The 25,317-nt window shown below is 38.5% G+C and overlaps 1 non-coding gene across 1 annotated transcript; it reads right to left on the reverse strand.

The window, feature by feature from the left end:
• Window positions 1–861: 861 nt before the first annotated feature.
• LOC132302098 (small nucleolar RNA R71) lies at window positions 862–968 on the reverse strand. The gene has a single exon (XR_009480733.1). It is a non-coding gene; the product is annotated as a small nucleolar RNA R71 (small nucleolar RNA).
• Window positions 969–25,317: the final 24,349 nt, after the last annotated feature.

Raw genomic sequence — 25,317 nt, forward strand, 5'->3', positions numbered from 1 at the left:
GCTTATTTTTTATTATTTTGCATCATTGAGTTAAAGTATGGGAGTATGAATTTAATATTTGTGGAAGAAGTCTAATTACATTATTGTGAAGGCATAGTGTTTGTCATTCTTTGTGTTTGTTGTGTTTTGTATTGTGCATGCATAGGCGTCGTTCATTGAGACCAACTCTTACCCCTCTTGATTTGCATCTTGAATCTATCGTTAGAAATCCTAGGGGAAGAGGAAGTTCAAATAGAGCCAATCTTTCAATGGATGACCATATGATAATCATGTTGAGGACATTGGTCACATAGACCAACAAGGTATCCTTCATCCCAATATGCACAATGAGAACATACAAGTACCATTAGGCATGCCTAGGCCATTCATTCACCAACCACCACAACAACAAGGCCAAGTTCCATATGGAATGCCAAGGCCAATGTTTACTCCGCAACCTCACATCAACAATCAAGGAATTCAAAACCAAGGTGTTCATGTTACACCTCAAGTAGCTAATCCACCTCTTGCTTTAAGAGATCACTATGTGCCTAATGAATACAATGCACCTACATACATCCAATTGCCTGCATTTAGAGCACATCATTATGAAATTAAGCCACAAACCATTCAAATGCTTCCTAACTATCATGGACTTCCAAGTGAAGAACCTTACAAGCATTTGGATGAGTTTCTTGAAGTATGTTCCACCGTAAAATATACGGACATGCCGGAAGAGGTTTTAAGACTCAAACTTTTTCCGTTCACCTTAAAAGACAAGGCAAATATTGGTTTAACAATCTTAGGCCTTTTTCAATCACTTCTTGGGCAGAAATGCAACAAGAGTTCTTGAAGAAGTACTATCCGGTTTCTAAGACCAATACCATGAGGACCTCAATTCGAGAATTTTCACATGGGGATGGAGAAACATTTCATGAGGCATAGGAACGCTTCAATGAATTGCTTAGGAAGTGTCCACATCATGACATGCCCAAATGGCAATTAGTTCAATACTTCTTTGAGAGCTTATCGGACAACTATAAAGGTATGGTTGATACTTCCATGGGTGACTCTTACATTGATAGGTATGAGGATGACGTGTGACGTCTCTATGAAAGAATGAGTGAAAATTCTTTGCATAGAACACTATCATCCAAGAATGGTAGAAATTCACAAGGTAGGAAGAGTGTTGGCTTACATCAAGTCGAACAATCAAATGAAATAGCCGCCGAAATGAAGTCTTTGTCTCAAAGGTTTAATCAATTTTTGATTAACCAAAACTCGGCGAACCAAGTATCTTCCTTCCCTAACCATTCTCATCGTACATCAAATGAAACATGTATGACTTGTTCTAGTGTTCTTCATTCTACTTCTCATTGTCCTCACGGACAAGTGCAAAGTGAACCAAATGAACAAGTCAATGCGGCTTTTGTGAACCAAGGGAACAATCCTTATGGTACTCATTATAATCCAAATTGGAGGAATCATCCGAATTTCTCTTGAAAAAACCAAGGAGAGGGCTTAAACCCTTCCCAAGGCGGTTTTCAAGGGAAGTACATTCCACCTTCACTTCAAAACCAAGGATCCCAAGGTTATAGACCCTATCAATTGCAAGGGAATCAATTTGCTAATTCTCATTTTCCCAACCAATCCTATTCCCAAGGTAATACTAGAAGTCCCGCCTTTGAAGAGAAAGTTTTGAATGCTTTGGGCACTTTAGAGGCTAACACTCAATTGCTTCATTCTCACTCTCAATCTATTGCAAAGCTAGAAACCCAAGAAGGGCAAATAGCAAGCACTCTTAATGCAAAAGAGAAGGGAAAGATGCATATAAATGCCCCACCTAAACAACAATGTGTTGTGGAAACCCATTCCTCGTCGGAAGGCCACGCCATTGAACATGTTAATGCAGTGACTACCTTGCGGAGTGGTAGGATTGTGAACAATCGAGTTGGAGTGTCTAATGAAGAGAGTGAACCGGCACAACCTCAAGTTGTCACCCGTCCTGTTTCACATTCTATTCCTCTTTCATTGCATACACATGACCTTGTAGATGAGAAAGTCTTAAAAAAATGTGTTTGAAAAAGAAGTTTTGAAAAAGGATGTTGAAAAGGTTTTATTGAAAAATGATTTGAAAACTTCTTGTGTTGAAGAGAGTTCAACAGAAAATCTTGAAAAAGTGTTTGAACCAAAGGTTCCATTTCCGGATGCCTTAAAAGGATCTATTTCAAAAGACGAGCAAAAGGCAAAAACCAATGAAATCATGGAAATGTTTAGGCAAGTGAAAGTTAATCTTCCACTATTGGATGTAATCAAGCAAATTCCGGCTTATGCCAAATTCTTGAAAGACTTGTGCACCCAAAAGCGGAAGAACAAGAGCCAAGTACGAAGAAAAGTGGTTTTGACCGAGCAAGTAAGCTCAATTTTGCAACATAACACTCTTCCAAAGTTTAAGGACCCCGGTTCACCCACTACATCATGCATTATTGGGGATTATATCATTAATCGGGCGCTTCTTGACTTAGGAGCAAGTGTTAATCTTCTTCCATACTCGGTTTATGTCAAATTGGGCTTAGGTGAATTGAAACCGACGTCGGTAGTTTTGCAACTTGCCGACCGATCCATTAAGAAGCCTAGGGGTATAATTGAGGATGTTTTGATAAGGATTGACAAATTCTTCTTCCCGGTTGATTTCGTTGACATAGACACGGAACCAGTTCCCAATCCTAAGAGCCAAATTCCCGTTATCCTTAGCCGTCCTTTCTTGGCAATCGCTAATGCCAACATCAATTGTAGGACGGGGATAATGAAGATTTCATTTGGCCACATGAAGGTGAAGTTGAATATCTTTAATCCCACACCCAATTCATTTGACAAATATGAAGGAGAAATCAACGTTATAGATGAATGTCATGATCTTCAATGCCAAGGAAATGAGCTTTTGTGTAAAACCAAAACTTTTAAAGGATCATCTTCAACCTTGCATTCTAAAAGTCTTGTTTCAAACTCTTGCTTTGAAAGGACGTGGAAGCCCAAAGGTTGTAATTGCATAGACAAGGGACCAAAGACGTCTTTTGAGCTTAGTCCAACAAGTTCTTCAAAGAACCATTTATTGGGTGGAGTTCAAAGCATCCATCACCCCAACAAGGAGGGGATGCATTATAAGATCTTTGATCCGGGATAAAAGAGCCCAATGTCTTACTAGAGACGTTAAAGACTAGCAAAACCATTCGTAGGGTGTCAAAACCCTATTCCTCCCCCATTTCTATCTTTCATTTCATTTCTTGCGAAGTCTAGATACTTGTTTTTGGTTCATATGCATTTCAAGGAACTTTGGTGAGGATTGCATAAGCTTTCATGTCATTATTGAGCATTCGGCAAACTTCGATCGATCTCAAACTTGAGTTCGATCGATCGAACTCTTCTCTGCATCCAATACTTAGAAAATTTTTCGACCTGTAAAAACCTGCATCCAAATCACCTCTCTGTCCCATCGTTCGAACCAACTCCAAGATCGATCAAGAGACCTTCGATCGATCTAACTTCCAAGTTCGATCGATCTCATGACTCAACACTTAGAAAAATTTTGAGCCTGCATCAACCTGCATATTTTCAGCTCTCTGTCTGATCGTTCGAAACATTCCAAGATCGATCTGAAAGTTCTTCGATCGATCCAACTTTCCAGTTCGATCGATCTCATGTTCCAACACTTAGCCAAATTTTTGAACCAAAAACCTGCATATTTTTGCTCTCTGTCTGATCGATCGAACTCTTGTTTCGATCGATCACAAATCTTCATTTCGTTGTTTTAACTTTAGTTTGACTTTTCAACTTTTCAAAAATCCAAAACTATTTTCATTTTAATTTTATTCTATTTTCTCTCTCATTTTCTTTTGTTTTAATTTTCAACAAGTTTTCAAAAATTCCAAAATACTTTAATTTATTTAGTTTTTAATTAATTAAATTTAAATTTAAATTCAAAAAAAAAAAACAATCCAAAAATACTTTGAAAGGAGTTCATCAAAGTTCGATCGATCACAACTCATCTTCGATCGATCAAACTAGTCGGGAAATGTTTTTAAAAATAGATCCAAGGGTCTTGAGATCGATAGTTTAGATCGATCCCACTCACCAAACCCTAGCCTCTCGTCCCTCTTCACTGTGAATCATCTCTCCTAGCTTCGGCAACTCCTCCGGCGAGATCCAAGCATCTCGAATCTCAGTTCATCTCCATCTTCTTCATCTCAGATCTTCTCAGTTCATTCTCTATTCTCTTGCCCTCTTGAGGTAAGATCCGAGACGTCCTTCCCTAGATTTGAACTCTTATGCATCGATACTTATTTCAAATGTCGTAATCATGTTGCTCTCATGTTGAATCTTCCATTCTCAAAGCTTTAGCATCCATGTCTATATATATATGTGTGTGTGTGTATATGTGTGCATAGATTTTGAAGATTTTGAAGATTTTGTTAGATTTGGGCGTTTGGGCCACGTTTGGAGTGCATTTAGGCTTGATTTGTGTTGTTGGAGGGCCCACGAACTCATTCGTATGGGCCCCATGCTTCAAAAGTCACAGATCTGTGACTGTTAGGTTTCATCGTCACACTGTTCGATCGATTGAACAAATTTTTGATCGATCGAACAAATTTTTGATCGATCGAAGATTTGCGATCGATCTAACTAATTTTCGATCGATCCAAATTTTGTAATTGATCTAACCCAACCTTCGATCGATCTAACTTTTGTGACCGATCTCATTTCTTTTTCTGATATATCGAATTTTACAGATCTCATATACACACTTCATTCATTTTATCTTATGTTCATGCTACCTTATATATGCCCAATGCCTGTGATATTCCACATTGGATGCATTTCATACTCACATTGTTTAGCATGTTTCATATTCTGCCACTTGCTTAGAATCATGCAATATTTTGTTTTGTTTATCTTATTTGACATACATGTTTTTATATTGTGCTTTATATTCTATATATGCTGGCACTAACTTTTGAATTTCTATTTGTAGACTATGGCTTGCGTTAAGACGGTAGCACGTAGACACTGTCACGGCTCCAGCCGCAGACTTAACGACGGGGCCGGCCCATCTCATGTCCGAGATCCTAACCCCGAGCATACACAGAGGAGAGTCTGACAGCGGATTGGGGAGACTGCGCAGCCCTCTCATACAGAGGAGCCATTACACCCTACTCCACCCCAGTCACCGGCTCATCCAGCATTCACTCCATCACCATCTCCATCGTATAGAGGCGCTAAGCAGCCAGCTCATCTACAGCGTGACAGACTCACGCCTTGATATGCACACATGACTATCGAGCACGAGTCAGTATTCGACACCGCATTCTTCTCCAGATCAGTGCTGACTCGATCTGACTATCAGGACATCATTCAGCAAGACCTATCAGCTATTCTTGCCCCAGTCACAGAGCTGATCTACCCGCGACTGGTACGGTTGTTCTACCAGAACCTCCGACATCGCCGCGCACTACAGCCGAGCTCATCACCTCTATCGATGGCTATAAGATCACCATTACAGTGGATACTCTGGCCCGTTCAACTCGTTGTCCACATCGGTGCCCGCCCGAGCTACAGGAGACATATCCCAGGTTCCGCATGCCTTCTTACGCCGAAATGGCGATTTTTCTCACAGGTCACCATGCCGATGGCGAGACCTTCGCCACCCGGACATTCTTGCCGGATAACCTGTGGTTTATAGATTCGGTGCTCTACCGAAACATATACATGGCGGGACACAAGATTCAGAGGCGGGGTGACTATCTAGCAGCCCTGTACGCCTTTTATACCGGCCACTGGGTGTCTATTCTTGCGCTTATCTGGAGCGTGATGAGGAAGCTCTACGATGAGTACGTCAGCAAGGAGGCGCCTGAAAGGGCCAAGTCTCTTCCATTTAACCACCTCATCACCCAGATTCTCATTGACCAGCACTATCCCATCCACCCGCAGAAGCACCCCGAGAGAGGTTCCTGTCACTTCCTCAAGAAGGACTGGGACAAGAGCTACAGAGCTATTATCACTCACCTGCAAGTCCATGCCGTACTGGCGGCTGCAGAGCTGGAGTTAGAGGAGGAGGCGGCAGCACAGGCCTATACAGAGGCACCGACAGATGTAGCAGCAGCACATCCCGCAGCGGACGACGAACCAGTCGATCCAGCTGCTGAGCATTTAGACATCGACTTAGAGCGCCCTGAAGACAATGCAGAGCAGGACTCTCTGGCCAGGTCGCCCATTCATGAGCAGGAGCAGACTTCGGAGCTTTCTTCTGATTCATCTATGCCTGAGACTCCATATATGACCCCCCGCTTTGGAATACGTTTGCAGACGCTCGAGGATGCTGTTGTTACCATCCGAGCTGACCTCACAGCCCACAGAGTTGATTTTGCTGCCTTCCGCATGGATGTTGCGACCATGTTCAGAGATTTATCCAGAGTTATCCGCAGAGCCAGACCTGCCCGTCCTACCTCATCTTCCTGAGCTCCTAGTCCTTTCCATCTTATGATCCCTCTCTCCTTTTGATACTTTATTATTGTCACTGTATTATTTTACAGCCGGTCTGTCGGCTTTGATATTTTTGTTATACCTGCACTTTCTTTATTTCATATATCTATTTTTGCTATGGATGTCATATGATTGTATTCTCATATCTATCTGTTTAACTCCATCAGGTGCATCACAGTGACTTCAGTGAAAGAGTGCTACCCAATTTCCAGGGCCACCCTTATACCCCTCTCATTTCATTATCTGTTTATCCCATTTACACTTGCATAACCACTGTGCACTGATTATTCCATTTTGTTATCTGATAAGTTTATCCAAGTGCCAATTTTCAGGACCACAGTTTATCCCAAGTTTTGGGGGGGCAATGCCACCCACTTCGGATACTTCAGTCCCGATCATTCTTGCTTAGTTGCACTGGTATACTCTTTCATTTGTTCTCTTTGCATATTGAGGACATTGTGCAATTTAAGTTTGGGGGGAATGGTGCTCTATAATGTTAGTTTTAAATTCAAATTTTTAGCATGACTTGTGTATTTAAGGGATATTTCTATGATTGGTCCATATCTAGCTATGATTTTGATCTTTTGAGGACTATATTGCTTAAAGTTTAAAAATTACTTGACTTGAGAGGCCAATACTCCTTGTATGCCTTGTGGAAGCCATTTAGGAGTAAATTTTTCGAAAGATTGATATCTTGCTTGCATTTGTGGTCCACATCATCTTGATTTTGTGATTGTTTTGAGATTCAATCTAGTCTTCTACACTAGCACCGGCACACACTAGCATTCATTTGTAGGGTACATGCTTTGTTGATTATTGAATTGGTTATATCCCAATTGAGCTAGTAATGCATTAAAAGCTTTTATTCTTGATAAAGGTGGATAACAACCACTTTTCACTAAGTAGCCGGGATTCTAGCCTCATCAAGCACTGAACTTCTCGCGCCGAAAGGTGGTGGGCCCAAACTCTAGGTTAATAATTGAACTTATTTAAAATAAAAAAAGTGAGGACTTCTCCCAAATGATGAGAAGTGGGAAATGATTAGATGGTTGTTATCTTGATTTGTAGCCTAGTTGATTTGAGCTTGTAAGTCCGTAGGGGTGTTTGAACACCTAGTGCCCTAAAGCTATCTGGTTTGGGAGTCATTGACCTAACGCTCGACCTCATGAATCGCTAAAAAGCTTAATAGATCAACACATTGCACTATACTTCCATCTTTGATCCTCAAAAAATAAATAAATAAATTTGAATGAGCGAAAAGAATAAGAGCACCTAGATGAATAAAGCTTTAATAAAATGTCCACTTTTTGTCTTGATGATCGGTACTAGATTTGTGTGCTAGTTTGAGGGTAAGGATGTGATTAATTCTTTAGTTGGCTTAGATAGCAACACATTTGATGCCGGTCCACTCAAAAAGATTCTAGAGTTGTTTTGATTTGCATGATCATTTTCTTGATGTGTGGAAGACCATACTTGCTTGCTTGATGTTGAAATTTTGGGAGATTGCTTAGAAAGGGTTGAAAAATTGCATATTTGAGGTAGTTTTCTCCCAATGCTTGTTTGCAATATTGGTACTTCTTTTGAAAGAATGAGCTTAATGTTTGTGGGTACCATTTCTGGAAACCCTCACGAGACTTCACTCGTCCACTAGGGGTAACCCAGGGGTTTAAAAGGCTTGTTACATATGCTAAATGTAATCGTGTTCCCTACGAAAGTGGCGTTATCCATTTATTGTTTTCTAGATTCATACTTGTATAGTTGTTTATTTCATTCATTTTCTTTCTAGTTCATTGCTAGGGACTAACAATATTTAAGTTTGGGGGTGTGATGAGCACTGAAAAGTGCATATTTAAACCCCTTAAGCTTAGGCATTCTAGTACCTTTATCTATCTTACTTTACCGTTTTAGATTGATTTTGTATTATTTTCATTTTTAGGCACTTATCCTGAAAATAAGCTAACTCAGCCAAATAAGAGCTTAATTGAAGCAATTCTGGGATTAATCAAAAGAAAGAGCAAAGTGGAGAAAGAAGGAAGCAAATGAAGCCAAAGGTGGCAAGCAGCAAAGTTCGATCGATCCAAGTTCAAGGTTCGATTGATCGAACAATGATCGATCTCAGCACTTCAAGATAGATCCAAGCCTTGACCCAAAAGCATAAAGTTCCAAAAGTTCGATCGATCCAACACCATCCTTCGATCGATCGAACACTTTTGTCCTTATTCAAATGATTGATCCTATCCACAGCTGTACCACCCACTAACCACTTTTGTCCTTTTCCCATAAATATCTCGGATTTGTCTTTTTCCAAAAAGCTCAGCCAGATGGATCGATCCAGCCTAAGTTCGATCGATCTCACTTACTTTCGATCGATCGAACTTCATTCAGTGCGAAAAAGTTAAAATTCCATCTCATTGAAAGTTATCCTTTTATCCAATCATTAGGGAATATTGTGTGCACGACCCCAGCTTATTTTGGGTGTCATTGTGACCTACCTATATAAGGATAAGGATTATTTTTTCAAGGGAGCCAACATTACTTTCATATCATCTCTTAGAGAGGAAGCTTAAAGGAGGAAGAGGCTAGAGACACCATTGGAGACTCTTCATCAACAAGGAGCAGATTTCAACCATGGAGTTAGCCCTTGAGGGTTAGAGCATCATCACCATGAGTGGCTAGACATCCTTTTGGGGCTAGAGTTAGCCCCAAGCATGCTTTCTATATCTTAATCTTGTGTATTATTGAGGGATTAGTGTTGTAATTGATGTTTTGACATGGTTTAATGCTTCCAATTGGTCATTTCATTCTATCCATATGTCTATGTATGCTAGAATAGATGTTCATGTACTTATCTCTAGATTTTGTGTTATTGATGCATGTCTATGTGTATTGATGTTATAGATTTAGAGATTGTCAAAACATTGTGCTTAAAAGAATGCTTTTGTGATTCTCTTGATGGTTCATGCTTATCTCTTGATGGATTATGCCTCTCCCCTAGCTTAATTTCATGCTAGTAGTGTAGATGTAGTGTAGTTGTAGTGTAGTGTTAAATGGGAGGAAAATCTATGCTTTTTGTTTGATGATCCAAGCTTTTGAATGCAATTAGCATATGTCTCTATCCTTGTGTTGTATTTAGATTGTGAGCTTAATAAAAGGATTAATGACTTGTTTTGATTTATTGTGTCTTTCACATGTTATTTAGACAATATATGCTTCATAGCTTAGATATATTGTGTCTTTCACATGATGTTTAAACAATACATGCTTAACTAGTCATCCTTGCTTATTGAATCAACCAAATACACACACACCAATATTGCAACCCACTATTTGCCCTCATTAATCACTTGTCAATGATATAGAAATGCATTGCTTGGTGGTAATCTCTAAACCCCAAGATCTCTTTCTCTCTCTCTCTCACTTACTCTTAATTGCACTCTTTTGCTATTACCTAGTTTAATTTAGTTACTCTTTAATCAACCAACCAACCAATTGTATGATCACTCGACCTACTAGCCTTAATTATGATTCCAAGACATTGCTCGATCCTCACAGTCCCTTGGGACGATCCCTACTCACTCTTGCTATGTTAGTAGTAGTGTTGGTAGTGGTTTTTATAAATTTAAACTTGACCCAAAAAGGCTTTTCTTGAACCACACATTCGCTACACATCAATTTGGCGTACAAGGAATGGCCTCTGTCATCAGAAACTCTATTTCAGTCGACCAAAATAGCTTGCTTGAACACAGTCTCTCTAGTATGTTTCAGCACTGAAGTTCCAACTTTAAACGGTCATATCTCCTTCATTTATAATCCAAATGGGGTGATTCTTGAGCCTAAATTCATGAATTTTGAGTCAAATTTTCAATGGTACCAATGTCATTCTCAGATTCTAATAACAATGAGGGTTATTCATGTTTTAGTGAGAGGGTGTCTGTTTCCGCTTAAACCGGAAAAGGGCGTTTTGTGGGATTCTTATCCAAAGTTCTTAGAACCTCTTGAAATGTTGTGAAATGATTAGTATAGGTTGTGTGGATCTTATTTGACTTGGTTGGAGTCAAATTTCCATTCTTAGTTGCAAATTGACCATTTTGCCCTTGATTAACGGGTTTTGCTCGTTTTCTTCATCTTGTCATTTCTCCTTCGTTCGGACTCTGAATCATGCGATTCTTGAGTCCATCTTGATAAATTTTTCATTTTATATCCAATGGTGTACACGATGGCACCCATTTCTGGGTAAAATGACCATTTTACCCTTGGTCCATTCCTTGTAGGCTTTTGAAACTCTTGTTTACTTCTTACTTCCGTTGAGTTATGGGACTCCTCAAGAAGCCATTTTTGTGTCTTAGAGATGATGTACATCTCTACATGCCATGGTTCTCTTTAGCTTCTACATTTTTTTTGGATCCATCTCGGGTCATCACAGGACACACTGGGTTTGTAAAATTCAGGGTCGTTACAAATGGTATCAGAGCTCCTAGGTTTAAAAACCTTAGGACGACGGGTTTTGGGTGCATATCATGCTTGTGTTACCATGCTCTATGTTTTTATTTTCTTCTTGATAACATGTTGAATGTGATCACATGTTTACGTGCTTATGTGGATGCATGTTTAGAAGTTTACTTTAACTATCTCAGCATGATATATGTGGTTGTTACTTTAGTATATACTATGTGCTAGTCTGTCTAAGTACATTGTATATACTTGTAGGTCTCAGCATGTTGTGTGTGCTTATCTTTCTGAGCACATTGTATATATCGGTTTGATTTAGCTTGTTATATGTACTTGTCTGCCTTAGCATACTGTATATGCTTGTCGGCTTTAGTACATTGTATGTGCTTGTCTGTTTTAGCAAGTTGATTTACGCTTGTCTGCTTAGCATGAGGGTTATACTTGTTTGCTTTAGCATATTGTATGTACTTGTTATTCTTAGCATGATTGTATAATGCATATATCGACATGCCTATATGATCCTTTACTACTTGTGTAAGTATGTAAATTATTGCTATATTACGTGTCAACTACTTACTTTTATGTCTTGTTTAGGCATTGTGGGTTGTTTCAGCTTGGTTTGTTGAGATTGATGCTAGGGTATCATCTCTTGGGATTTCGTGGTGACCTTAATGTGATGACGTTATAGGGATCTTGTTTCTAAAGTCATGGGACGACGAGTCGGATTGACTCGAGTCCTTCCTTGGGGATTGGGAGATTTATTTTCGTGAGCCTCACTGTGAGGTCCTCACGTTTCTTCTTCTTAAAGTGATGGTTAGGGATTTGATAGATGCATTGACCTGGGATTCTTCTTGTCTGGCCTTAGACAGCTCTTACGAGCTAAGGTTGGGGTGTGAGTGTTTTCATGTAATTAATTACATTGGTGCAATCAATTACTCTTCCTCGTCATTGGAGTCTTGGGGTTGTGTTTAAGGTTCCAATAGGATCCTGTAGAGTTCTCATCGAACTCGTCGGCATCTTGAGTGGAGTTCTCTTGTTGGTGTCTCGTAATGGTCAGTATTGGGGCTACCCATTACCTCGTTGTTTGTTTTGTGTGGCGTTAGGACTCTACCTTGGGTTTAAGTCAGTCTTGGGAAAGACTTGTAGGCTATTTGTTTCAGGGACCTTAGTATTTATTCTAGGAGATGATTCATTTCCTCGCGGTGGGGGATTTGACTCATCCAAGTTTTGGGGATTCACTTTCGGTGAGTTTGTCCTTTCGAGAGGCATTTCATCCCTTCTTGCTTATGATTTTGCAGGATTGTTATTTGCATAGTCATTCCTACATGTTTATATACCTTGTTGTTTTAAGCATGTCTTAGAAACATGTTAAGGGATATGACTATTTGATGGCTATGTGCTGGTATAGATGGTGTGTTTTCCATTTACTATATCTGTTTGTCATGCTAGCGTCATAGGTGATGTGTAGTATGTCTCTGATGCTTGACCCCTATGTGATAGGTAGCATATTTGATTGCTCTTGTACACTATGTGTTTAGTTGTAAGGTGCATGGACTTTTATTTACATTTAGTATACTTGTACCTAGTATGCTTACACATCATTATTTCATTTTGCTTTGATTTAGTATACTTGAGCTTGTATACTTGTTTACCATGGATTTAGTACTGCTTAGTATACTTATGAGTGTATACTTGTACATTTACACATATTGCGTTTCCATTTTGACATTTCTTAGTATGCTTGTGAATGTATACTTGCATAGATATACATATGTTTCATGACTAATTGCTTTATTAGTTCATTTCCTTTATCATTCCGCACTATGCTTGGGGTTGTATGACCTTGGTTGTCGGGATTGTGTGTGCAAGCTTATCTAATGTTTGGATTCCTAGGCATAGCCTTGTAGTAGGTCAACTTTAGGATGACGTGGAGGATTTTGGGTGCATTGTCTTGTTAGGAGTCATTGTGACTAGGGTGGAGGTGATATTGTTTGACTTTGTAAAGTCCGATCCATTAGCTTGAGGGTATAGACTTGTCAGGCTTTGGATTCGTGACTGATGTGGTTGACAATGGTGTTTTTGAGACTTGGGATTATTAGTTTCCAGTATTGAGGATTTAAGGCCTTAAGCGTAGCGGTGCCTATGACATTATTGTCAGAGTTTTGGATTGGCCAGAATGGTCCGGCTGGACATTTTGGACCATATCGCAACTCTCACAAAATGCCTGGTTTTCGTGGTGCTTTTGGTAATGATTGTTTGACATTGATGTCATTTGTATCGATAGGTTTCACGGGTAAGCTTGTTGGGGGCAGGTGACGAATTAGGGCTTTATACTGTCATGCTACTATGCAAGTTGTGTGTGGTGGGCGAGTGCTAGTTGCCGTCAATGCTGCCTTGCATTTCCTAGCTAGTAATGTAAGTGTGGGCGGGCGCTTAATGTTGTTGATGCTGCCGCACCTTGGGCACGTTGTGGGAGGGTTCTAGTCAGTATTCATGCTGCCATGTTGCTTCTGGTTATATTCCTTATTTAGTTATGTTGTTGCCTTGATCTCCTTTGGGTGGTTGACATTGGGTTAGTATGTTAATTTGTTGGAGAGGTGTCTCACTGGTTGCGGTTTCGTGTCTCTTCGTTGATCTTGAGACCTTAAGAGTTGTCCTTGGGTACTTTATGATCTGTTCCTTGGTGTGACCTTTTGTACGGTCCTTGTTCTATTTTTCTGGGAATGTTCCTGATTTTGAGGACGAAATCTCTTTAAGGAGGGTAGGTTGTAATGATCCGGTCATTTTCCTCCCTTTCCTTTTTTTTTTTCCTTAATTTTATGGATGAATTTTTTTCGTTGAAATTTCTTTTTTGAGTTCAATTTTTCATCTTATAGTGTCATCTTGAGTGCTTGGAAATGCTTTCTGAGACTCTTTTGTTTGGATTGACAACTTCCTTTGAGGACCGAGTCATTTCCGCATTTTTCGTTTTTCGACACTATTCATTTTTCGTCTTATTCCCTGTTTTGTCTTTTCTTCATTTGTCACCTTGTTGGTACAACCTCATTTCTCATGCTCGGAGTTGGTTTTTGACTTCACATATCTTCATTCTAAATGGTTTCTACGAAATACGTATCTTTACTTTTATAGAAAAGTACTATGGTTGCTCTCGGTGTCTATAGGGGTATGGATGCACAATTATTTAGAATTTTTTTCTTTTATTAGGGAGTTTTTCATAAATATCTTTTGAAGATATTTTATTTCAGGGGTATCTAAGAAAATATCTTTTGGAAAATATTTTCATTCTGGGGCAATTTTGTAGTTAACCCTTTTTATAGGGGCCATTGTGCAATTAACGAAAGTTATTGCAAAATACGTTATTCTGAGCCTGAAACCTCGTACGGGATTCATTTTCACATTTCGTTAAGTCGAGTACTCATAAAATTTCCTTCTGGTCATTTTTCTCCAGTTTTAGGGTTTCTGGACCCGGTTGCCGCTGAACTTGTTTGGGGCATATCTCTTTGCTTGGGACATGGTTTTTGACGCCATTTCTTCTGTTATTCATATTTTCTCATTTTGAATCTTTTTTGTTCACGGAGTTTCACCATTTGAGCGCGTTTGCTCAAATTCCACTTTTCCAAACCCGACGGGGCCCTTTAGGGGCACTTTTAGGGTTTTTCTATAAATAGGGTAACTTAAGAAGAAAAATCATATTTTTCTCTTCTTCTTCCTCTCTTGGCCGACAGCCATGGAAGACCATGGGGCTGCCACCTTCTCTCTCCTCCTTTGAACCACTTTTCTTTAGTGAAAAGTCTTCGGCCTTAACATTTAATGCTCGCCTTGACGACGCGCATCTTTCCCCCTTATAAAAACCCATTTCTGACCATTTTGTGAGTTCAGGTTTGAAGGCAAGTTGTGTGATTTTCATGGGGCTTCCTTGGGATTCATGTTCATCGTGTTGTCCCCGACAAAACCTAGGAGTTTCGTCGGATTCGGAGTGGTTTCAATTCGGTGGGGATTTGAGATTTCATCTCAAAATGAGGTAGGGGATGTCTTAGAGTTATATTAATGTTGTATTGATTGTTATATGAGCATATACAACATGTAAGCAGGCCTTTGTTCAAGTTTTAGAATTTAATTTAATTATTTTCTATGTTTAAGATTTAATTCTCATGAAGGGGTGTAACTTAGAATTAAATTGTGGCATGCTAGAAATTTAGGCCTTGATATACTTGTTGACATATATTAAATTGGGAGCATTTGAATGAGAATTGCAAAATTTATTTAATATTTATCTTTTGTGAAAGATTAATTTACATAGTTGTATCAAGCATGAAATCAACTTGTAATGTGATATTAAAGTAGGTCTTAGTGAGTTCTTTAACATATATTAAATTGAGGACATTTGGATATGTTTGAAAATTTGGAGGAAAATTAATTAATTAACTTAATTAATTTTATTTTAAGTGTTGTAGTCGCTTAAATTAATTTTGGGTGTAATATATGTGAAGACCATGTTATGACCTTTAACATACATTAATTTGAGCTTATTTGGAATTGACTTGAAATCTAGAGACTTTTCATGTTAGGTTGACAATCTCTTGAAATGTAATATGTTTAATTACCTTGTGAGCATGCTACTAACTTGTTGTAGAATTAGTACTTGTCGTCTCTAAAGATGGTAATTTGACTTAGCATGATGTGTGATATCATTGTCTTGAAAAGCTTGTTTAAATATATCTTATGTAGGTATATAACTTGTTAGAATATTACAATTGTTTACCTTAGAAGTTAGTTACTAAATTGGAGCTTATTTACTACTTGTGGCTTAGGATGGTAATGTGGCTCAATAGTTGTGAAATATTCTTGCTTTGTATATAAATTGCATATTGAGGACATGACATGTCATATGCTATTTAGACTTGAATTCTAGGACATGAATTGTGTGAATTCAACCTTACTTGTGCATGAAATGTGGCAACTTGCATTTGATTTTCTATAAGTTTTGAACTTATTGGTTTTGGAAAGCTTGTGAGGACATAAATTATGTGACGGCTAGGGTTTGGCTCTAGTACGGAGACAAGAGTCTTCTAAGTCATAAGTGCGCACTAAGTAGTACCTTGTGGGTCGTAATTACCTGAAATAACTTATACGTGTGCGCACTAGGTAGTGTTTTATGGGTCGTAATTACCTGGACACACTTGCTTGGTCAAGCGACCGCATGTACTAGCCTTTCCACTATTTGATTTTGCATTTAATTTCAAGTTGTTAATCATGGATTACTTGTAACTTGAGAATTAATGCTTACCTTGGATATTTGAATCCTATTTAGTATACTTGAACTTATACACTTGTTCCGTAAGTTTAAATTTCATTTAGTATGCTTGTGCCATGACTTATCTCTTTTAGCTTAGTATACTTGTGTCGGTATATTTGATTTACGAGATTTTCATATAAAATGCATACTTGTGCAAATATGCTTAGACATTGCATGACTTGTCTTAATGTGATTTAGTATTCTTGCAAATGTATGCTTGTATGTTGTATAACATGTTTTAACATTGCTTAGTATACTTAAGCATGTATATTTGTATGTTGTTGTTCACTTTAAATTGCATAAGTAGCTTAGGATGATCCCTAAGTCTCACTTTGACATAGACGTTAGGTGGCATGAGCTTCTTTAACATGTTTCACCTTAAGGTGATATAATTGTAAAATGCTAGGTTGATGCATGCTCATCTCCTACGAGTAGCTTTATGTTACTTACCCACGTAGTGGGAATATTTTTCAGGTACAGGGACCTTGATTTGGGATGCACACTACGCCATGAAAGTTTCGTAGACTTGAAGTATTATTTTCATGAAAATGTTAGCGTGAAATCCTATTTGTAGCTTTGTATGACAAAAATTGTATTTTTGTACCAAATATGTGATGTGTACATAAGTACACTTTTTGTAACGTATTTTACGTGTATGACTTGAGGCCAAGGGCCACAAACTTTAAAGTTCAAGTGTATGTATGTAAACTTTAAGTTTTACCTTTGAAATGCATTTTTATCATCTATGGAGGTTTGTCATGTCAAATTTTGTAAATGATATGTAATGAGGCCATGGGCCATTGTATCATACTTCAATATATAAAGTACACTTGTTAGCATGCTTACATAGTTTTAAAGTTTGTTTTTGAACCATTCCATAATGGGGTTTGAGGCTTGGGTGAAGCCTTATCAATTCTAGTACATAACAAGTGTTTTTACACCTCTTCAAGTCATTTTGGTCGTCCGAAACTCTATTTCGGTCGACCGATGGCTTTTGATATTTGTTTAAACATCAAAAGCACTCATTCCAGTAGCCAAAATTGCCATTCAGGGCCATTTCAATCGACCGATGGCTTATTTCGGTCGACCGATGGTTTGTTTCGGTCTACCAAACCAACCACCCTCAAAAACATGTTTTTAGAAAAGTTTTTGCCCAGTTCAGTCAACCGAAACTCTATTTCGGTCGACCGAAATAGCTTGCTTGAACACAGTCTCTCTGGTATGTTTCGGCACTGAAGTTCCAACTTTAAACGGTCATATCTCCTTCATTTATAATCCAAATAGGGTGATTCTTGAGCCTAAATTCTTGGATTTTAAGTCAGCTTTCTAATGGTACCAATGCCATTCTCAGATTCCAATAACAATGAGAGTTATTTATGTTATAGTGAGAGGGTGTATGTTTTCGCTTAAACCGAAAAAGGGCATTTTGTGGGATTCTTGTCCAAAGTTCTTAAAACCTCTTGGAATGGTGTGAAATGGTTAGTATAGGTTGTGTGGACCTTATTTGATTTGGTTGGAGTCAAATTTCCCTTCTTAGTTACAAATTGACCATTTTGCCCTTGATTAACGGGTTTTGCCCGTTTTCTTCATCTTGTCATTTCTCCTTCGTTCGGACTCCGAATTATGCGATTCTTGAGTCCATTTTGATAATTTTTTCATTGTCTGTCCAATGGTGTACACGATGGCACCCATTTTTGGGTCAAATGACCATTTTATCCTTGGTCCATTCCTTATAGGGTTTTGAAACCCTTATTTGCTTCTTGCTTCCATTGAGTCATGGGACTCCTCGAGAAGCCATTTTTGTGTCTTAGGGATGATATACATCTCTAGATGCCATGGTTCTCTTTAGCTTCCGCATTTTTTTCGATCCATCTTGGGTCATCACAGGACACACTCGGTTTGTAAAATCCAGGGTCGTTACAGCAGTGTCTCAAGTCGTATTGATGTTACTGAGCTTGGCCCAAAGGTGGATTTATGTGCATCCTTTCAAACAGTTTTCTCCTATGCAAATTAGCCTAAGTCCAGTGGAAGATATTGTGAAGATTGTTCATGTGGCTCTGCTTTGGCGTAATACTTTTCAGGTTGAAGCGGTCCTTTTTTGTATCCTTATGGCTATATCTTTATGTGTGCAAGATGATTGTAAATATGGGTTTATGTAGTGCTATTTTTGTTTGCTAGGTAAAAAAAATTCAAATCAAGAATGTTGCAACTTTGGACTTAGGGTGATACAAGTTTGAACTAAGTTAAGCTCAAACGACATTAAAAGATATCTATATATAAAATATGGTCCCTTTTTTTAGGTGGTTTGGTGAAACATATTTAGCATTATACTTATGCTACGTTTGGTGTGCAGGAATGGAATAAAATGCCCATTCCAACCATTCTTTTGTTTGGTATGCAAATTAAAGTGGGAATGGCCATTTTATTAGAAGAAAATCTATTCCTAGGAATGAAAATCCATTCCACAACTAAACCTATGGAATGGCTATTCCATTCCCAAGTAAATTTTAAAAAAAAAATTAATTTCCCAAAAAACCCTCATGTTCCAAGTCCAAAAACCACCACTACCTTCTACCACAACCACCTCCGCCTTTCACCACCACCACCACCGAATTCCACCATTAACACCGTCTTTCACCACCACCACCACCGACTTTCACCATCACCCACTACTTTCCACCACAACCATCGCCACCGCTTTTCACCACCGACACCACCTTCCTTTGCCGCAATCACCACCACCGCTACCGCCTTTCACCATAGCCAACACCTTCCACCACCGCCGGCGCCTCTCTCCACCTCCACCACTGCCACCGCCGCTATCACCACCACCTTTCACCATTGCTGTCACCTTCCACCGCCACCACCTTCCATTACCACTACCGCCGCCGCCTTTCACCACCAGCACCGTCTTCCACCACCATCAGCGCGACCATCTTCAACTAGCGCTACTGCCACCGTTGTCCACCAATACCATTGCCTTCCAGCACACTACCGCCACCGCCTTCTACCACCACATTCCATTACCATAAGCACCACCTTCCACCACTGCCAACTTTGCTGCCTTCCACCACCTTTCACCACTGCCAACTCTACTGCCTTCCACCACCATCACACTATTGCCATAGCCTTCCATCAACACTAATGCCGCCTTCCACCAACACCACTGCTGCCACCATTGCCACCACCGCTGCCTTCCAACACCATCACCTACACCACTACCGTTTTCCACCTCCACCACTATCATCATCACGATCCACCACTGCACCATTTATTTTTTAAAAAATATAGAAGAATGTTATTTTATTAATTTAATTTATTTATTACTAAGAATGATATTTTGGAGAACTCGACTTGAAATTTATTCAATTCTAAATTTTAAATTGGCCTAACCAAACACTAGAATGGTTATTATCATTTAATTCCTTCACATTTAATTTTTACAACCAAACAATATAATGAGAATAACCATTCCATTCTCACTTGCATTCCATTCCATTCTCACTTGCATTCCATTCCATTCCTGCACACCAAATGCAGCATTAATTTTTTTATTTATAAAATGAGATAATTATTCCCAATAAAATTTTTAAGAATATATATTTTTAATATAGTGTAAAAGTAAATTTGAAGATAATTTTGTAAGCAAACAAAGTTAGAATTTAAGAACATTTTAAGAAAGTAAAAGTCAATTGTAACTTATTAAGCCAAACCACAATATTGATTCTATTTCTAAAAATAGAATTTAACTAAAATTTTCTCTTCGATTAAATTACACCGACTTCTCCTGAGGTTTGGGTAAATTATATACAGATGGAGCATTTGACCTTTATTACTTTGGCCTCCAATAAAAGTGTGAAATGTCTTTCATACCCTTATCTAATTTAACAATTAGCTTAATAAAAAAATCATGTCAAACTAAAAGACTCTATTATCCTTTCATATTTTTCCAACCCATCTTGTAAACACTATATTACCCTACCTGTTTTTTATTTTTGAAAAAAAAATGAAACCTAATCAAACCCTAAAAAGGAATCTAATCAAATGTCATTAACAAAAGAATATATATTCTTACAAAATTTAATAATATAAATGATAAGGAAAAATAAACCTAACCTACCTTGACCAGCCACTAGACCTCTTCGACATATTCCGTTATTAGAGATAAAGATTTTCATCGGATAAGAATAATGACATTTCTTATCCAGGATAATGAATGACGACGTAGTTCAACAGGGTAAGGATAACCTGGACACAATTTGAGAAAGTCAAAGAAGTAAATCATATCCCCGACAAATCTGGCAACAAACGATCTCCTCTGATCTCGCACAAGTGGATCTCTTGCGGGACCAATTTGATCCCAATCAACAGCCATAAATAGGGCACCGATCCTTTAAAGAAGGTATGAGAAAAAACCCCTAAATAGAATATTACATAATTATTATGTGATACGATTATAAGTACTAACTTGATCGTCGGAGGGTTCTCGGTTGGCACCCCACCGGTGCCATTCGAGGTGACGTCCCTTTGTTTTGTAGGTAAACGCCGTCGTTTCAAGTCGCTAGGATTTTCGCATCAACAGCTAGCCCCATCTGTGGGAACCGATTAGTTCTCTAAAGAAATAAGAATCCTAACGCGACTTGGCTCAAATGGCAAGACGAAAGTTTTCGATCATGGAAACCATCCCAAAGTCATCAGTTGACAACGGGTTTCATGTTCTTATATAAGGACGGGTCTCCACATCATGATTACTTGTCCATCATATTGGGGGCAAAACAGTGGGTTGTGTGATGCCACCTAGTGTATGATGACAATAATCAAAATTTGGCACATCGACCCAGGCAGTCCAGTGTGGTGTTTTCCATCTAGCGATGCTTGGTCCCCTCACTACTAAGGTTTGGTCTTCTAAGACCAAACTCTATCTCATATCTGGCAGCAGCCAACTACCAAGGCTCTGATCATTGAAGACTAAGGCCTGATCCTTATGTGCCTACATAAGTGAGTTGGTCTCTACCCCTCAAGAGGATCACTCCCAATAAGAGGGTTTCTACCTACTAGTAAAGCCTCTACTACTGATGATGTCGCTAGCAATAGAGTCTCATTATTACGTCCGTTCATGCAATCAGGGTGGCCTTCTACACCCAAGAATGCATTGAGGCCTTCAGGTCCAAGGAAGTCTAATGTCCCTCCAGATCCTATGAGGTCTGTATTTCCAAGGAGGTTCCAAAGATAAGGGCGATCATTGGACCCAACGAGGTACTGGCCACCAGAACATCATCTGTCAGCCGTTGGGTACCATACCCCCATCACGCCAATCACTGGACACCAAGCCTCCATCTACCAGACGACAGTCGTCACCTCTCTGCCTGTGTAGGAATTGTCTATTGTGCAGAATTTTGGATTGATAATCCCTGGCAGGCTAATTTTCAGTAATCATTTCTAACACAATTTAATATTTTTAGACAACTATAAATTGTTGCAGCACCAGGCACCCCGTCCACTGTATAATCGTCTATAGAATGGGTCATCACCCAAGATCCCACCATCGGGGGCAGAATAGTGGATCACAAGATATCAATCGTCAATCTACATATGATGACAAGGTCTAGAAGATTGACGTACCAACCTTGGTACATCAAGCTAGTCGGCTTTCTAGTCTCTCTCCTTTAGCGACCCCTCAGGAGCACTAGTCGTCTAGGACGAGAGGCCAACAACATATTCTTTCCTCATTAAAGGGACAAGAGTCGACTACTCCTTCTACACAGAAGGGTGAGATAATTAAAGTTTCCTTCATTTACTAGAAAGACGAGACGACTACCTCTCGTATTAAAGGAGTCATCCTCCTTTAGACTGCACCTCTTTCCCCATAAAGGAATGAATGGTCAACTTCATCTTCTTTCCTCGGTAAAAGGACGACGGGTTAACTACTCCCTTATTAAAGGGAGAGCTCACAATGCTCGAGCAAATCCACTTCCCTTATTAAAAGGGGCAAGAAAGTAATCATCAAGCATGCTTAGCTCAGTAGGACTTGGCATTCCCAACGCTTGACAAAAATCTAATTCCCTTACTAAAGGGATACAAAGGATGATAATGAGTGTCCTATATTACAAGGACCCGGGCTGAATGAATCCCATAATTAATATCCCCGTACTATAAAGGATAGTAAATAAATGTCCTGTACTAAAAGGACTCGAGCTGAACGAATCCCGTAGTTAATACCCTGTACTATCAGGGATAGTAAATAAATGTCCTGTACTACAAGGACCTGGGGTGAATGAATCCCGTAATTAATATCCCCGTATTATAAGAGATAGCAAATAAATGTGCTGTACTACAAGGACCCGGGCTGAATGAATCTCGTAATTAATATCCCCGTATTATAAGGGATAGTAAATAAATGTCCAGTACTACAAGGACCCGGGCTGAATGAATCCCGTAATCAATATCCCCTTACTATGAGGTATAATAAATAAAAATTCCTTACTAAAGGGACGAGCTGAGTAAAGCTCATAAAATTTAATTCCTTTATTAAAGGAGTGACAATCTGAGTGAAGCTCGTATAATTTATTCCCTTACCAAGGGAAGAATACCCAAGGGTACTAAAAATAGTATCTAGGGGAAGAGTACCCAAGGGTACCAAAAATAGTATCCATGGGAAGAGTACCCAAGGATACCAAGATAGTACCCAGCCCAGAGGCAGAGTACCCAAGGGTACCAAAAATAGTACCCAGGGGAAGAGTACCCAAGGGTACCAAAAATAGTACCAGGGACAGAGTACCCAAGGGTACTAAAAATAGTACTTAAGGGAAGATTACCCAAGGGTACCAAAAATAGTACCTAAGGGAACAGTACCCAGGGTGGAAAGAAAAAAAAAGAAGTTACTGTTCACATGAACAGTACCCCGCGGACATTGTTCCCGAGGAAACAGTACCCAGGGCAAAAAAAAAATTACATTCCCAAAGCTAGACGAGCAAGCTTGGGAATGGGGGGCAACTGATAAGGAAAAATAAACTTAACCTACCTTGACCAGCCACCAGACCTCTTCGACATATTTCGTTATCAGAGATAAAGATTTTCATCAGATAAGAATGATGACATTTTTTATTCAGGATAATGAATGACGACGTGGTTCAACAGGGTAAGGATAGCTTAGGCACAATTTGAGAAAGTAAAAGGAGTAAATCATATCCCCGACAAATCTGGCAACAAACGATCTCCTCTGATTTCGCACAAGCGGATCTCCTGCGGAACCAATTTGATTCCAATCAACAGCCATAAATAGGGCACTGAGCTGTTAAAGAAGGTACGAGAAAAAACCCTTAAACAGAATATTACATAATTATTATGTGATACGATTACAAGTACTAATTTGATCGTCAGAAGGTCCTCGGCTGGCACCCCACTGGTGTCATTCGAAGTGACGTCCCTTTGTTTTGCAGGTAAACGCTGTTGTTCCAAGTCGCGAGAATTTTTGCATCAATAATAAAATTGGTAAAAAAATTAATATTTTGCCAATAAACCTAACCTACCTTGACCAGCCGCCAGACCTATTCGACATATTTCGTTATCAGAGATAAAGATTTTCATCAGATAAGAATGATTACATTTCTTATCTAAGATAATGAATGACGACGTGGTTCAACAGAGTAAAGATAACCTGGGCACAATTCGAGAAAGTCAAAGGAGTAAATCATATCCCTGACAAATCTGGTAACAAACGATCTCCTCTGATCTCGCACAAGCGGATCTCCTGCGGGACCAATTTGATTCCAATCAACAGCCATAAATAGAGCACTGAGCAGTTAAAGAAGGTACGAGAAAAAACCCCTAAATAGAATATTACATAATTATTATGTGATACGATTATAAGTACTAACTTGATCGTCGGAAGGTCCTCGGCTGGCACCCCACCGGTGCCATACGAAGTGACGTCCCTTCGTTTTGCAGGTAAACGCCGTCGTTCTAAGTCGCGAGGATTTTTGCATCAACAATAAAATTGGTAAAAAAGTTAATATTTTGCATTTCAATGACATTTCATGATATTTTTGTCATTTCATGTCAAAATATAAAATTATTGAGGCCTTTTAACACGAGGAAATGATAACATAGTCATTTTTTAAATTTTCATTAGTGGCAAGGATGTCGTTCAGTATACGCGTCAAATGGTATAATTTGTCGAAACTTTACGTAGGCCCAAGTAATAAACCATTAATAATAGAGGAGTGCTCATTGCAGTTGATGTTTAAAAATACCCTTTTTAAATTATCTAGCCTTTATTCTTATCTCCTCTTTTAATCGATTCATATGGGATGTGTGCGTGTGTGTATATAATAACTAATGTTATATGAATGGATGCTGAAAAAGGAAAAAAAAAAAAAAAGTTTTATATACGTATATATTTCTTTTTACAACTATTTGTTGAATGAATTATTTCCTTTTCTTTTATTTATTTATTTATTTTTTTAAAAAAGAAATTTATACAAGAATAGTTGTAAAAAATAAAAAATAAAAACAAAAAGAAACATATATATATATAGATAGAGAGAGAGAGAAGAAAAAAAAAAGAAGAAGAAAAAATTCACTGAAGGATAGGTGTAAGAAGAAATATATAATCGATCTTAGAATAAAAAGAAAGAAAGAATTCGTTCACTCAAGGATAGGTGTAAGAAGAAGGGGAGTGCTAATTGCAGTTGTTGTTAGGATTGATTAGTTTTAAATGCATTAATTACTTGAATTTCTATTTTTATAGAACTCTACAAACATTACTTTTTTTAGACAAAAATGCACTTTTAAATTATATAGTCTTTCTTCTTCTCTACTCCTTTAATCGATACATATGAGAATGTATATATATATATATATATATATATATATATATATATAACTAGTGTTATGGGAATGGATTCTGAAAAATAAAAAAATATAGATAGGATAATTCATTCACACGGATAGATTTTGACAAAAAAATAAAAGGAAGGGTCACCGTGTTAGAATTGGTTAGTTTTAAATGCATTAATTATTTAGTTTCTATTTTTATAGGACTATACAAGCATTAC

Source organism: Cornus florida, unplaced genomic scaffold (genome assembly GCF_030987335.1).
Source record: "Cornus florida cultivar Cherokee Brave unplaced genomic scaffold, ASM3098733v1 CherokeeBrave_3.0.0_Hap2_Chr03, whole genome shotgun sequence".
NCBI classification, from domain to species: Eukaryota; Viridiplantae; Streptophyta; class Magnoliopsida; order Cornales; family Cornaceae; genus Cornus; species Cornus florida.